Raw genomic sequence first — 14,756 nt, 5'->3', positions numbered from 1 at the left:
CAAATGGTTCAACAACAGTTTTGAAATTACTTTAGGCTTGACTTGGATAGGCGTTTTAGGGTAATTTTACATATATTTCCTTATGGGGCAATATATAAGGAGCTTCTCTTTTGTGTATTGTTTCTAGGGGGACTTATGAACATGTTTTTATGATGGACACTGGAGATACCGTTATCTAAAAAGAGTGGGTTGTGATATATGTATGATGTCTCACATTCAGAATTGAGTTACAGCAGAGGTGTAATCACAGCGTACAATCCAATCTATGTGACTTTGTTTGGTGATGGCACATCCCTCTTAGTTATAGTCAGCTGTCTCAGCAGACAAGCAGAAAATTATTGCGGAGGTATAACAACATTGAGACCTCTACAAGTCACAGTCTCACTTTAACAAAGATTATATTATGAAAAAAACACTTCTTGCTGTGCCATAGCTGGAGAGATTGGCTCTTCAAGTTAGGCATTTAAGTGAAAGAACACACAGGGCCAACACATGCTCATCCACGCTCCAATGGATAATTTAGTGTTTGCAACAACAGAAAAAAAACTACTGTATACACATAGTCCAGACAGAAAAAAAACAGAGGAAAGAAACAGGAGCTGTGGGTCAGCTTTATGAAAATAAACAACACCCAACAGTGACTAAAGTTACTAAGTGCAGGTCAGAAATGAATAATCCCTGCAGTCATTGTGTTAAATCTTATCTACAAAAGCCTTTATGAGGTCAGGGGAAGTAATTTAGACACATATATTTGTGACTAAGTGTAAAAGAGTAACCAACTACCACATGCACTTTTCAATAAAAAGAAAAAAAAAAGTTTTAATGCAGTTCGAAACTCAAGACTGGGCAAGCTGATGGAAAAGTTGAAATGACTACATATTTCCTGTGAGTTTACCTGACCTTTGGGCTCGCTGTATGGTGGATGTTGCCCAATTATTTTGAAATGTTTCTCTAAAAATAGAAGCAGGAATAATACAGGTCCTGTCTGTGAGAGGCTTCACATTTTGAGAGTTAATGTGCCTTACAAAAAAAGATAGATACTGTGATCTACACTCATTTCCTTTGATTATGCAGTTCAACTTGAACACACTTCAAAACGAGAGGAGTTTGCAGCGGACAAGTTTGCTTGAGGTCATACAAGGCTCACATACTGTACCGTGGAAAATGTTAAACTGAATGTGGAACTGCTGAGGTAGAGGGAATGTTGTTTACTTTGATGCCATCCAGCACTTCAGTGTGCAACTGCTTAAACTCACAGTTTAGTTTGTGGGAAGACAAGGGTGACGCACACAAAATTAGATGCTAGCTGAAGTGCATTCTGTCTCATTTCATTTGTTAAATCCACATAATGTGTGGAATTGTTTGCTGAAAGAGGGCGGTTGTACAGAGAGTAGTTGCAGGACAATAAGGTTAATTCTTCTCTCTGCAAATCACCATTTTAAGCGGGTAGTCCAATGAAGCTTTTAATGTTATTCTCCAAAATTACTGAGGAGGTGCTTTATCGTCTGTTTAATAGTACATTGTCCACTAGTTCCACCTAGCAGTTTTAACACATAACGCTTAGCTTTATGTATATGAAGCACATTTAATGAAAGATGATATCAATTTGCATTGATGCAAGTGTAGTATTCAGATTTTCTGGAGGTCCCGGGAACAGGATAGGACTGTGAGGTGTTGTGTATAGAACTCTGTATTGCACCTAACAGCTGCATCACATGAAAAGACTTTTCTCATACACAATCATTAAAAAAGGAGCTCACAAACACCCAAAGATATCGCTCTTTGTACTAGCAGGACTTGATCCATTCATCTCAATGAGATTTAACAGTCCAGAAAAGTCTTTTTATTCAATTAGTATGTTCTTTTAATGTACTGGACTATGAATGTATATAGATATATGTATTATGCATGTGTGTGTGTGTACTTATGCATGCATGCATTTGTTTGTTTTGCAAAATACAGAGAGGGCGACTGTGGGGAATTATATTTAAAGGTATATGTAAGGTATGTAAGAAATTTAGTTGAAAACATTCAAAAATGAATTACATGCTAACCAGCGAGCCCAAGCATGTTCTGGTCCAAAGCTCCTGTGCTAGAAGTGTAAATATCAACATGCCCTGGTATTCTGACCTCCCAGGATTGACTGCTAACTGCCTAACTTAGCCAAATAGCTCAGTTAGCAGCAGTTAGCAGTTATTTGGGTGATGTGCTACCCCCTATTTGTTTTGAGTATGAATTCAACAGGATGCCAGTTCTTACATATTGCACCTTTAATGTTCAAAGAGTAAGAGAGCTTGTGGAGTTGCAGCACAGTGCAAAAAAAAGTCTTTTGACATTTGATTGTGAGCCAGGGTGGGTAGACATTATATACAGCCATACACACACACCCGTATTTAAAAAAAAATGACCGAAGTGGTTCCAGTAAAAAGTCAGGTAAGCTAGGTTAAACGGCCCCAGTAGACCGCCTGACTGATTTAAAACTCAAAGGCCACCTGCCTGGCACCCTAGGGCCTGTAATTGCCATCACTACACTGACAGCTAGAAAATCACACAAGAGAGGGATTATCTTGTTGCAAAGGTTCTCTTGTGCAGCAGTAGCACACGCTTGATTGCATTAAGATGCCCATGGAGCCCACCCCTGTGGAGGACTTAAATAAAAAAAAAAGCTGTGGTGGCTGCACATTGTGTTTCTAAGGCAGTTTCAGTTAGAGACTGCTGTTAATCAGTGGTGACAAAGTTGGAGATCAATACAGATTGGATAGAAGTGGGTTACAGTGTTCGACAAACAAAGTACACAGCACCATAATTCTATTAACGATTATCCATTCCAACATCTGCAAGGGTCTGTTTCATTTGTTATCTCATTGTTGTACGTTAATTGTTGTTTTACCATTCTGAAAACACAATGTATACACACATACAATTTAGAGAGAATGTTTCATTAAACATTTTTTGAATTATATTTAGTCACTTGGATGTCTTGCATGCCAACTGTTAAACCTTTGGTGGTTAAACAAGTGATTTTTCATATGTTAGTGCTTTGTTTTAGTGTTATTAATTAAAGTCAACTTTTATCAAGTAGGCTCACCTTCTAAGAAAGGCTGTCTAACAGTATGATTTAAAACAACAATATATATGTAATAAATATGTAACTTTTACCTTAAAATAACAGCTTCAAAATCATTTTGATGGTACAGTGTCTTCTAATAGGGTGAATGGTGTCTCAGTCTCAGCCACTCCTGCCCACTATCACTTGTTTCTGCACTATGTAACTTCAGTGAGAGGGTAGGATCACAGCTATACGTACTGTACATGTTTACTTCAAGACACAAGTTTGAACACATAACATTGTTATGATGTAACAAGCTTGGTTTGTACTTAGAACCTACATTACGTCTGACAAGTTGTTACAGACCTGGGATTTGTATTTATGACAGGGGTGTTGCAATCAGACACTGGGGGGCACCAAATCATGCAAAATACCAAATTCTACATAATGTTGCTTTAATGGTCATAGTTTGGTTAGGTTTAGGAAAAAAACATACTTTGGGTTAAAATAACTAACCCAAACTTGAGAACCAGTCAAAAATGTGAAAACAGCATTATTTTCAATGATTTGGTTAGCGCACCAAACAGCACCCACAATTCAACAAAGTGAGATGGTATATCTTAAACAATCACCATCAGTGCTGTTGTACAAATAAAAATATAAGAAAAAACCTGCACTTTTTATATAGAGAGCTCAAGTGGTGGTTAGTTGGGTGGTCACAAAATGCCTCAATTGTGTCGTATTTTTAAAGTATGAATATAAGTATTGTTGAAATTGCCGTCCTTTGAGCTGATGCTATCATGGAGAACCTTGTGCTTACAACGGTTGTTTCTCTCCCTTTTTCTCAAATTTTGAAAATGGAAATCCAGTGTACATACCCATCACATCATAATCTGTGAGTCACCCAGCTATTTTGAAAGTGGTGCTCCAAATGAACAACCAAAACACTTAAGTAGACCTCAATTTGGCAGGGTTGCTTTGTAACTTGGCTGCTCTCAATTCAATATGCTCATAAGGTACAAGAACTTGTGCAGGTACAAGAGTTTCCCTGCTCTTACTCTTGAACCTTTTTAAGGTCACAGTCAAATCGCAGTCACATAAATCAGAAGTTCTCTCCCCACCCCACTCCAACACTGGCCCAACATTACACAATTTACAGCCCAGATATAGTTAAGACTGATAAACAAGATCATACCAGACAAATGGTGCCAAACACAGCACAAAGTGCATGGGTAATGTAATGTGAATTGTGTTCAAGGCTCATGGCAGAAAAACACTTCTGAAACACATTTTAGTTCTTTTATATATGCATTAACCACATGAAAAATTCAATTTCATTTTAACTTGCTACCATTGATGTGTCAAAATCAGGAAAAAGAAGAAGGTTGCTTCTGCCCTTTTCATCAGGCCTCATTCCTGGCAGCTGTGCTAACCATCTGGTGAAGCTGACTTGGTGAAATCACCCTGGCAATCAACCTACAATTGAAGGTCCAATTTGTAAGACAGTTGATTGTTGAGTCGCATTTCCAACTCGTCAAATACTGACGCTTTGGGTTGGTGAACAGCCCGACCTACAAACCAAAAGCGTCAGTTTCTGACAACCTGGGAAACTCAAAGCATCAGTTTTTGACAAGTTGGGAATAAGATTCAACAAACGACTATCTTGCAAAGTGGACCTCTGAAAACACAATGTAATTATTTACATAGTTAGCAGTCTGGCTTAATGGTATATACTCCCCAACCACTTCTGAAAGGACAAGAAGTTAGCCCACACCATCAGGTTCTCAGATAGTGTCTCACCTGGTCCATGGGTAGACTGTTACCTGAAGATGCACTTATGTGATCCATTAATTCTGTACCTCACCTGTATTACTCACCTGCCTCAGGTTGGATAAAGCCAGCAGAAGCCTTATCAACACTGTTACTGTGAATAACATCCTAGAAAAATGTAGACAAATGCTCTAGGAGCCTAGCCTTGGAACCAGATGAATCTGCCCACCTCATGTTTGATTTGGTCTGGCATTCTGGTCCCACAACCATTCAGACAGATTTCTCTCCATCCTGGTTTGTGATCAGCCAATCACAACCGTTTATCTAAAACAGGGTGGGTTTGATATGGTGATTGACAGAAGAGCATCACCCGTCCACATGTCACACATTTCACTCCGTGACCAGTTGATTAGGTCGATCCAGGCTCACAATTTTCAGATCAAACTGTCAAACTACGCACTGCTGATCAAAAATGACAAGAGATACTGTTACTGCATTCACATTTCTCTCTTAAAATTTACAAACACATTTTTGTTTGCTGTGTACTGTATGCTTGTGATCAAGTCACATTTTTAGTCTTAGTGCTATGTCAAACTTTTTGTTGCTTGATTCCATCCAGAGACATTTTGGTCTGCACCCATTGATAACGCCCTTGGAAATCTAAATTACATTGAGAGATTCCAGCCTAATACGTATTTTCAAATTAGTCCAGTGATGCCAGGCTAGCAAGAACCAGCAACCCTGTATAAAGTGCAGAGAGATTTAATTTCTTGAAAGAGCTAATGATTGTCAACACAGAACTGCAGCGTTTTGAGCGGTCCCACCCAAGAAAATCTCAAGTGGTGGATTACGAGGTCAGTCTACCCTGTCAGGGTGGCAGAGCATCAACTCCAATTTGTGCCTGCTGAAGGCGTATCCAAGATTGGATTGACATCCATACAATAGAGAGACTGATAAACCAGTGTTGCTCTGCCCCTATCTGAGCACATGGCCTCATTCAATGTTTTCTTTTTGCTCTGTTACCACAAAGAATCCCTTCTACTTGATTAGCAATTTCTAGCTGAAAGATGGTATTAATGCAAACTGTGAAATGATCTCAGTTGAGGCCTTCTGTTGTGCAGTCGCCACCGGCACTCCCATACCTGGAGCAACTTTTCCCATTACAACATTTTGCTTCTAGGTGTTCAAGCAAATAATTAACATTTTAATTCTTGAATTTTGGACCACATCCCAAACACCAAAGGGCTTTCTGCTGAACAGGAGCTCCAAAGGAATAGGTTATATGGAGGTCTGGTGTACTTTCCTCACTGGAAATGGAGAATCAAACCATTTACCACAATTTATGCAACCCTTGTGAGCAAATCTCACAAATCTGTGGCAACAGGGTTCATTAAACCCTTCACCAGGCCAGTTGGAAGGACATGATGACCATGGTCAGTGAGACAGTGCAGTGACTTTTCAACTTTTAAAGAATTTAAGAGTGTCTGTGCAGCATTCTTTGGAGAAATGTTACTTCAGGGTCCTCTGTTACATAATCAACCAAGAACAAAAAATAATACCCCGAAGGAATATCCTGCTTTACTTTTAGCAAATCTATGCCATGTTTTGTGGAAATGAACCTTACAGAAAGGGTGAAATGATTCCTCTGGGTTGACAGCTGTACCCACAAGTGTGATAATATTCTTCAACTCTCATACACAGCAGAAGGGCCACTTCACATTACAAAGTGAAATGTATGGAAACTCATCAAACCAATGGGGAACCAAACTGCAAAATCGCTCATGTGATGTTTTTCAGGGATGTGGATCTAAAAGGGGTGTTAGTCTCTTGCTCGCTGCCTGTTTGATTTGTGGAAATGTAATCTCTGGACCTTCAACGGCTTCAATCAAATGTTGACCAATAGGAGCAAATAAACACAAAGACAAATCACATTTGTGACTGGCATAATTCAGCTCTGTTTATCTGTCTCTAAACTTTGGACCCAGAGGCAATCAGCGCAGCATTTATTTTTGCATTCTAAATACAAATACCTGTATGTTGTGTGTTCCCATTGTAGTCTGAAAAATAACATTCATGAAATGACAAAGAATCCATTTGCTGCACATTAGAATGCATGAACAAGCTAGACATGGTATTTTGCAGCAATTTACACTGACCTTTGCATTGTTTTTTGTAAACATTCCTTGCATAAATTTCAGCTAAATAGTGAAAGACCAAAGACTCCGACCAGGGTTAAATTCTGGATTCCTTAACAACATCTTTAATCAATTCCCCACAATCAATCAGCACCTACAACAGTATAAAAATGAATTGAAAAGCCCATGTCAACAATCGATAACCAATGTTCTCAGATGTTGTCTTGCCCTGTGAACAACCTTTCCAGCGGGGTTGATGATGCATGCACACATGTAATTGAATGACAGATCTGAAAGCATGGGCAAAGCATTGGCCTTTCCATCACCGCCACACTAGATGAACCCTATCAAGCTGTGCCCGCCCCGCCTCCAAGCAGACTCTGGTGACATCTCGCAACAAGCCCCAGTCTCCCACTCAAACAAGTGTGTGTCAAAAATCCATACTCAACTCATGCCTGTGCAGGACACCAGAGAGAAAGACGTTTTTAAAAGTCTTTGTGTTCAGCTCTCAGTACTTCTGTAGCTTCTGTTTACTTGTTGCTCATGAAAACCCAACATTTCTTGTAACGCTACTTCATAGTAAAAGCTTTTAAATGACTAAATAATGGGCTTTTATTGTGAAGGAAATTAAACAGGTTTTTATCTGAATTAGCAGAGCAGCTTTGTTAGCGGTGATTCTTCGATGGTACTATGGGAATTGTGACCAGTTGTAATGCAAATGTAAACCCCTGTCACGCTGGTCCAGTTCATTACAAATCCTTTAGTGAAGGGTTTGTAATAATGGAGCTAATGCTTCACTACTCTTTAACCCTCCCCAGGTATTTCTTCAGGTTATTTCTCACTGAAGAGAGTTCCCTTGACTTCTCAATACATACATTGCACTTGAGTAATTCTTTTTTTTCCTTTTCTCTGATGAACTCAAAGTAATGGGATTATACCTATTTCGAAAACGTAGAGTCTGACTGTGCAGCCAATTCGGCATTTTGCCAACATTGTTACGCTTCAGGGGCCATTTTTTTTCTGGTGCCACACTAACAGAATTGCTATGGTGTGGGTAAAATCTTGAAAAATCTTTAATGAACTTCTGTTGGTAAGATAGTTGATTTTTGGGTCTCATTCCCACCTTGTCAAATGCTGATGCTCTGGGATTGTAGGTCGGGTTGGCTGCCGTCAGAAGGCGTCAGTATTTGACAATTTGAGTACAAGACTTAACAACAGGAACTTTAATTTTGATGGTACTGGACACAGAAACTGTAATCTTACCAAAATCCTTCTAGAAAAACATTATATTACTCTGTTAGTGCTTAAAGAAATATAATACTGTAAAGTGTACTTTTGTAGTGCCTGACCCCCAACACTGAGCTCTAGCATGACCTTCTTAAGACTAGACAGTAATTAGTCAAGCTTCTGCACCTGTTGTTAACTCCTCTTTCTGTAATTCAAAAACGTCTGCATGGTTGATGTTTTATATCTCTTGAAAATGTCTGAAATGCAACACAAATAACAGCCAACCCCATTTGTGGTGAGTAAAAGAAACGGCGCTTTGACATTTCCCGGCAGAATAAGGAAATACTAATCTCTTACAATTCTGTGCTCCTGTTGAGTGACACCAGTCATCTCTCGCATGGCCTCCCTGCTTGCTTACTCCACTTATTAACACCAGCAGTTGGCAGTTTAGGCCCATATCAGTTTTAGACCATAAATTACCCAATTTACCTCCAGTAAGCCTAAGACTACCTTATTATACTTTAGCCTTGAAACAGGATTGCAGCGTCCACCTCGAGGAGTGTTAAGATCCCTTCATCTTGCATGACTCCCAATATTGAGATGAGGTGATGTAAATGTGTCTGACCCTTTTACCCCTTTCTTTATCTAATAAGTTGATACTGGAGATAGGTAATCCACTTGAATGATTGCTGTTAAACCTAATTAATACATCACAGCGGCCGAATGTGTTATCCCACGTGGGATCCTTTTGTGGAGGAAGGAAGAGGAATTCTAAATCAGTGGAGTGTCACGTAATGTGAAGACAGGTCAAATTCAAGGGTAATGCACGTGATGCATGTCAGGTTTCATTCAGGGCCATGTCAACATGCAGTGGCCGTCGGCTAGTTGGCCAAGCAATACAAACACAGCTAGGCAAATAGGCCAAAGCATCAATTTAAGTGTATAGCCATGCCTTACATAGTTAGAAAGCTTAGATTCTTGTGATTTGGTTCAAGATACAGCCACACCAGGCATGTTCAATCAGCAATCAAACGAACAAACTAGCAGACAAAGTTTTGACAACTCGCTGATGGAGCGTCTGGGTGTTTCAGTAGTGTGTCAACTATTGATCAACACCTCATTTGACCAGTTAGGAGCTTCTATACCTGTCCTGTGGCCTGCAAAAGCCAACAATTGATATATTTCTCTTATGAGCCACTTACTGCCAGCCTCTGGTTGTTTGGCATATCATGAGATTTCAAATCTGTGAATATATAATTGAAATGGGTTTGAAAGCCCTAAACTTGGAAATTATGCTGGTTTATGTCGTTTTATAAAATGTTCTCCTTGTATAGGCTGTTTTCCACCTATAAGCACTTTTTTTGACCATTTTTTATGCACAAAGTTAGTATGTGAGAAATTAGAAATCAATTTAAAAGTGTTTAGTGCTCCTGTTACTCTCAACCAGGCATCATGTTTCCAAGGTGCTTGGATATTTAATTAGAAAAACATGTTGAGCGTCAATTTTCAGTGATATTGTTAATAAGTTTGAGCCCAAAACCATGCCTGTACTCCAAATGGTTTCACAACATCTTTAAATTTACTTCAGGCTAGACTGGGATAGGCATTTTGGGATAATTTGACATAGGTTCGACTGGTAACAGGTTAAATTGTTGGGACACAATAATAGCAAGAGTGCAAAGATCCAAAGTGAGTCAAAGAGCATTAGGGCAACATTTTGAACATGACTGAATGGCTATAAGTGCAAGCTTGTATAAAATGCAGGCATCCGACCAGAGAAGATGCATTAGCTAATACCTCGAGACACTGAGCTCAAGTTTTAAGCTAATCTTCCAACTGTGGTCCCATCTGCTAAACCTGTTACTATGTTAATGTCCAAGGATGATACACAGCTGGGGATTTACAGGATTTAACATTAGCGACATTAGCTGCATGTCATATTGATTGTGGGCACATCTTCGCAATGCTGTTTAAAGACTGGCGTCATCCTACATTGTTCTAACAAATCCAATGACGAAGTCCAACAACACGTCCGTCCATCTCCTAATGCTGTTTGACTTTCCTGCCCTGACTGTGGCATTCATCACCACGCCCTTTGTTTTTTGTTTTCTCTCAAAGAACAATGAAAAACCTTGTATTATTTTCAAAAAGGGCTAAGTGATTTGTTTGGGACTATTTTCAGCTGTGAATTAATATTCATTTTGTGCTGTAGTGAGTATTTTCGGCAGCAGGAGGGTGTGTGTGTGGGATCGACTGGAAATACACTGCAGTGCCCACGTTCATGGTAATGAAAGAACATGATACCCGGTGCAACAATGTGGCTCACTGATGTGTTTTTAATAGCTTTTGGACATCAATGGAGCTCCATGGCACACAGGAATATATTGTAGTGCATCAGACTTCTGCTTCACAGGCAAAACATGACAGCTCTGATGTTTTCAGGGAATTTGCTAGAATTCAAAAAGGATGAGTGTCACCATCTTTACTTTGTAATGTCGTTGGCATTTTCTCTTTTTTCATGTAGATTTTATGTTCCGCATTTTTTTAGCGTTATTGTTGAACTTGGGATGGGAAAACTTGGAAATGGCAAACATGAAACAGTCTGCTTGTTTTTGGCAGTTTGGGCAACTGTTGCTCTATTTGCATTTCCAACCATTCTCAGTCATAGCCAGGATTCAGCAACTAAATAGGAAAATGCCTATGCCAGATTTTGGATGGCTTGTACAGCCTCTATGGAATGTTCTGATTTCAGCAGATTTAGTGCTAAACATGCAATGTTTTCTAATATGGATGTCAATTGTTTTTGCAAGTGCTCCATTACATTCAAGTATCCACATGAATGCTCCATACCTCATAATAGATCATACATTTTACAGTACATGCTATACTTTATATATAATTTTATACTATATTTACACATTTCAAAGGCATTCAAAGACTTCTGAATGATGAGATAACACAGGTAGAAGATGAATAGCTATTCAGTGAGCAAGTAAAGGGCAGCAGCAGAGGGTAATTTTACTCATGCTGAGAATCATAATGATCAGGCGTATAATCACCATTATAGGCTTTTCTATAGAGATGGACACATCGCATCAGTTGACCAGGACACTATATTCCCTCTCCTTTTGTAATTGCAACTGCTTCCGCTCTTGGTATCTGATCCAGGAGGATGCTTAGCCATGTGCACAGATCAGGTAATTACACTTCAATATTAGTTGTGAGACACCATGGGAGATTGTAAAATGGATAACAAAGATGCAAATCAGTCGAAATGCTGCACCCAAATCTTTTTCTTTTTTTTTCCCCAAGTTAACACACCTTTTGGCTTTGTAAAAATCAGACTAATGGTGGTTTCTGATCTGTAGTTTTATTATTTGTGTTAAAGGGTTGCCTCAGCTTCTTTTATCTAAAGAGTAACTCCATCAATTTTACACATTAAAGTGTGTTTACAGGTCTTGGGGAGCACTACTGGATATGTGAAAAAAGTAGTAGAAAGCCTTTTGAGTCTCCAGAAGAAGCTGCACGTACTCTGATAAATTTCCTCCAGTGATGTCACTCAGTGGCTAAGTTGCATTGTGGGTGATGTAGGCGCCAGGTTTTTTAACAGTGAGAAACTTTCCATAATGAGTACAACAGTGTTACAGATGTGTAATTATAGATCAGTGGACTGCGCTTCCACTACCCACAACCCAGATAACAAAATTGTTGCGGCCCATACTAACTACTTTCATCTGGCCCACATACAGCTTGGAATGATGGTACTTGGGCAGTCTGCTCATGTCAGCCAAGAACGAACCATATAAGCCAAAACTGGCACACATCTGAGCCAGATCTAGCCCACCAGAATAGAATGAGCTGTGGCCCAGATTTGGGCCAGTTTTGGCTTATCTGATTCGCTCTTGGTTGATATCTGCCACAAGCAGGCCATTGCATGTCCAACAGCGGACCACCCAAGTGCCGTCATTCCATGTGGGATGTCAGCAGGATGAGGATGTCTGGTAAATTTTGCTATCTGCGTAGCCATTCAGTGACATCACTGGAGGTAATTGATCAGATAACATGCAGCTTCCTCTGAAGCCACAACATGCTTTATCCTACTTTTTCCACATATGCACCAGCTCTCCCTTTAGACTTGTAAACATACTTTAATGTGTAAAATTAGTGGAGTTACCCTTTAAGGCCCTCCTGCATGTATGTATAACTGGGTAACTCCATTGGCTGGCAGTGTATTCCTGATTAAACATGACCAAAAGAGTTTTCCATGTAAACAGCATGGGTTTGTTTGTACTCATAATTTCGTTCAAACAGAGTATGTTGTTGGACTGCGAAAGACGCAAGTATGTTTAATTTATTATGTTTACAAGGCTACAGTATTTATTTCCCAATTCCAGCACAGTTGTGGACATTAGCTACACATCACGCTGTGCATGTTAAGCTGCCTCAACATAGTGATGCTCCTAATGTGGTTTGCTCATGCTGAGAGCAGTAAGGCAATGCTTTATAATGACCATTATTAGTAAATGGTCAATGTATAGTTAGTTAAACTTTAGTTAATAGTTATTTGACTGTCAACAAACAGTGACATGGTTTCTGAACCATTTATTAAGCAATTGTTTATTGTAAAGTTACAACTGAGGTTTATAATACTTTATAAATGTGTTAAATACCATTTGGATGGACATATTCATTTGCAACCGTTGTTTATAAACCTTTGCAATTGCTTAATAAATGCTTTATAAAGCATTTCATTGTTTGTTTACAGTGATATAACTATTAACTATAATTTACTAACAAAGTACTTTCCTTTTCCGAAACCGAACCAAACCACAGCTGTTTGACAATGTTAATAACATTCCAAAAATCATATGTCAAGCTGTGCAAACTGTTTGTCTGCACGCTTTATTTTAAAAGTCTATCAAGACGGTGTGTATTAAGTATTATTGCTGACTTGACCTTCACGTGTAAATCTGGTGCTAGAGGAGTAGGTAGAGCATCATAGTTTGAATCTTAAGGCCACTGACCAAGCTGCCAAATTTGACGAGTTGGTATTGAGAATGTGTCATCAACAGACTTTTTTTTAAACAGAAAATCTTTCATGCCAAGTACAGCACATAACAATGTGACTCAAACAAAAATTTGGACATTAAAGCCAAAATTGGAGCTTTTTGTTGTGATGAGTGTGGATGGAAATGCCCAGAAGCTACACCAGATGCCAAAGTTTCAATTAGACGAATAAGTTAGATCTACAGTATCTAGTGGGGGCACACTTTTTCTTATCATATGGCCATTTTAGCTGATAAGATGGAATTATTTTCCACTCAGATCCTTCCTAGAGCTGTATTTAATCAATAACCAGTTTGATGTGGTGGCAGAAAAATGTCTCTGTTGGAGTTATCTGCAGGAATTTGCTGCATTATGTGCCTAAATGTGCAGGACCTAACGTTCAGCTTTACCCTGGGTCCACATTTCCTTAGTGAGCCCTCTGGTTTGTCAGCTGCTTTTCTCTGGAGACAATGCAATGTTCATGGATAATTCAATTTAGACTCAAGGGCACTGAAATATAAAAGGCACTTGAGGCCACTTATGCCATTGTTACAGTGCCAACTAATGCAGATCTTAACAAATGTACTGCCCAGAGAGAGACACGGATTTCAATTACCTAAGGGAATATATCGCAATGGGCCTTTGTAAGGACGGCATAAAGGGACAAATTTGGTGTGATCAAGTATTTTCTGGGACTTCAGCAAGGTCGTAAAGACACAGGTTGAGTCAGGGAAACAGGCATTTGTCATGATGATGAAGGACTTTTTTTCGGTTTGAACCCCTCTCTGAGGAATTCACAGCACACATGACAGCTATCACAGGCCCTATCATTGAAGCATCATCGCCTGCCTAAGCCCCGCAGTCTAAATTCACATAAATGTCATAACAATGCATCTGCTGACTGACAGTATAACAGCTCCATAGAGAGAAAAAAAGGTAAAGTAAATACATAAATGCAGATCTCCGGTGCGAAATATGTACCACATGCGCGGTGAAATGGAATAAATCATCAAAGTTCGACCGTGTATTCATTTCACTGGGGCGAAAAAGCAGGCGTATGGTCATCAACACAGCAGGATGTAAAGGAAACCACTCCAGGGGGCTCAGGATGAGGGTTGGTTTAAAAGAAAAACCCCTTTAGCTAAATTATAGTATCCCTCCCAAGTGGTAGAGACGCAGGGTGAAATTTAATTACAATTCTTGCAGCCTCGGTTGAATAATTTCCACTCGCTCACTTTTGAAATCAAAATAAATAAATGTAAGAATAAGGAATAAAAGGACCCCTCGCTGAGATTCTCCGCAGGACGTGCGTCTCCAGCCATTCTGCTCACCGACATTCTTTACGGAAGCAAAACTTATTGAATTATTTTTGGCCCTTGTATCTCCCACCCTTTGAAGAGGAGGAAAAATTTTTTAGAAAAAAAAAGTTTAATTGACACTCCGTCTCACCTTCCCTCAAAGAGGACACACCATGTGGTTCTCCAGGGAGTGTGACATTAAATGAGACAGAACAAAAGGAGGGAGGAATT

The sequence above is a fragment of the Pagrus major genome, chromosome 24, assembly GCF_040436345.1.
Source record: "Pagrus major chromosome 24, Pma_NU_1.0".
Lineage (NCBI taxonomy): Eukaryota > Metazoa > Chordata > Actinopteri > Spariformes > Sparidae > Pagrus > Pagrus major.
The sequence above is the reverse complement of the archived record's forward strand: the minus strand, read 5'-3'. Positions refer to the sequence as shown.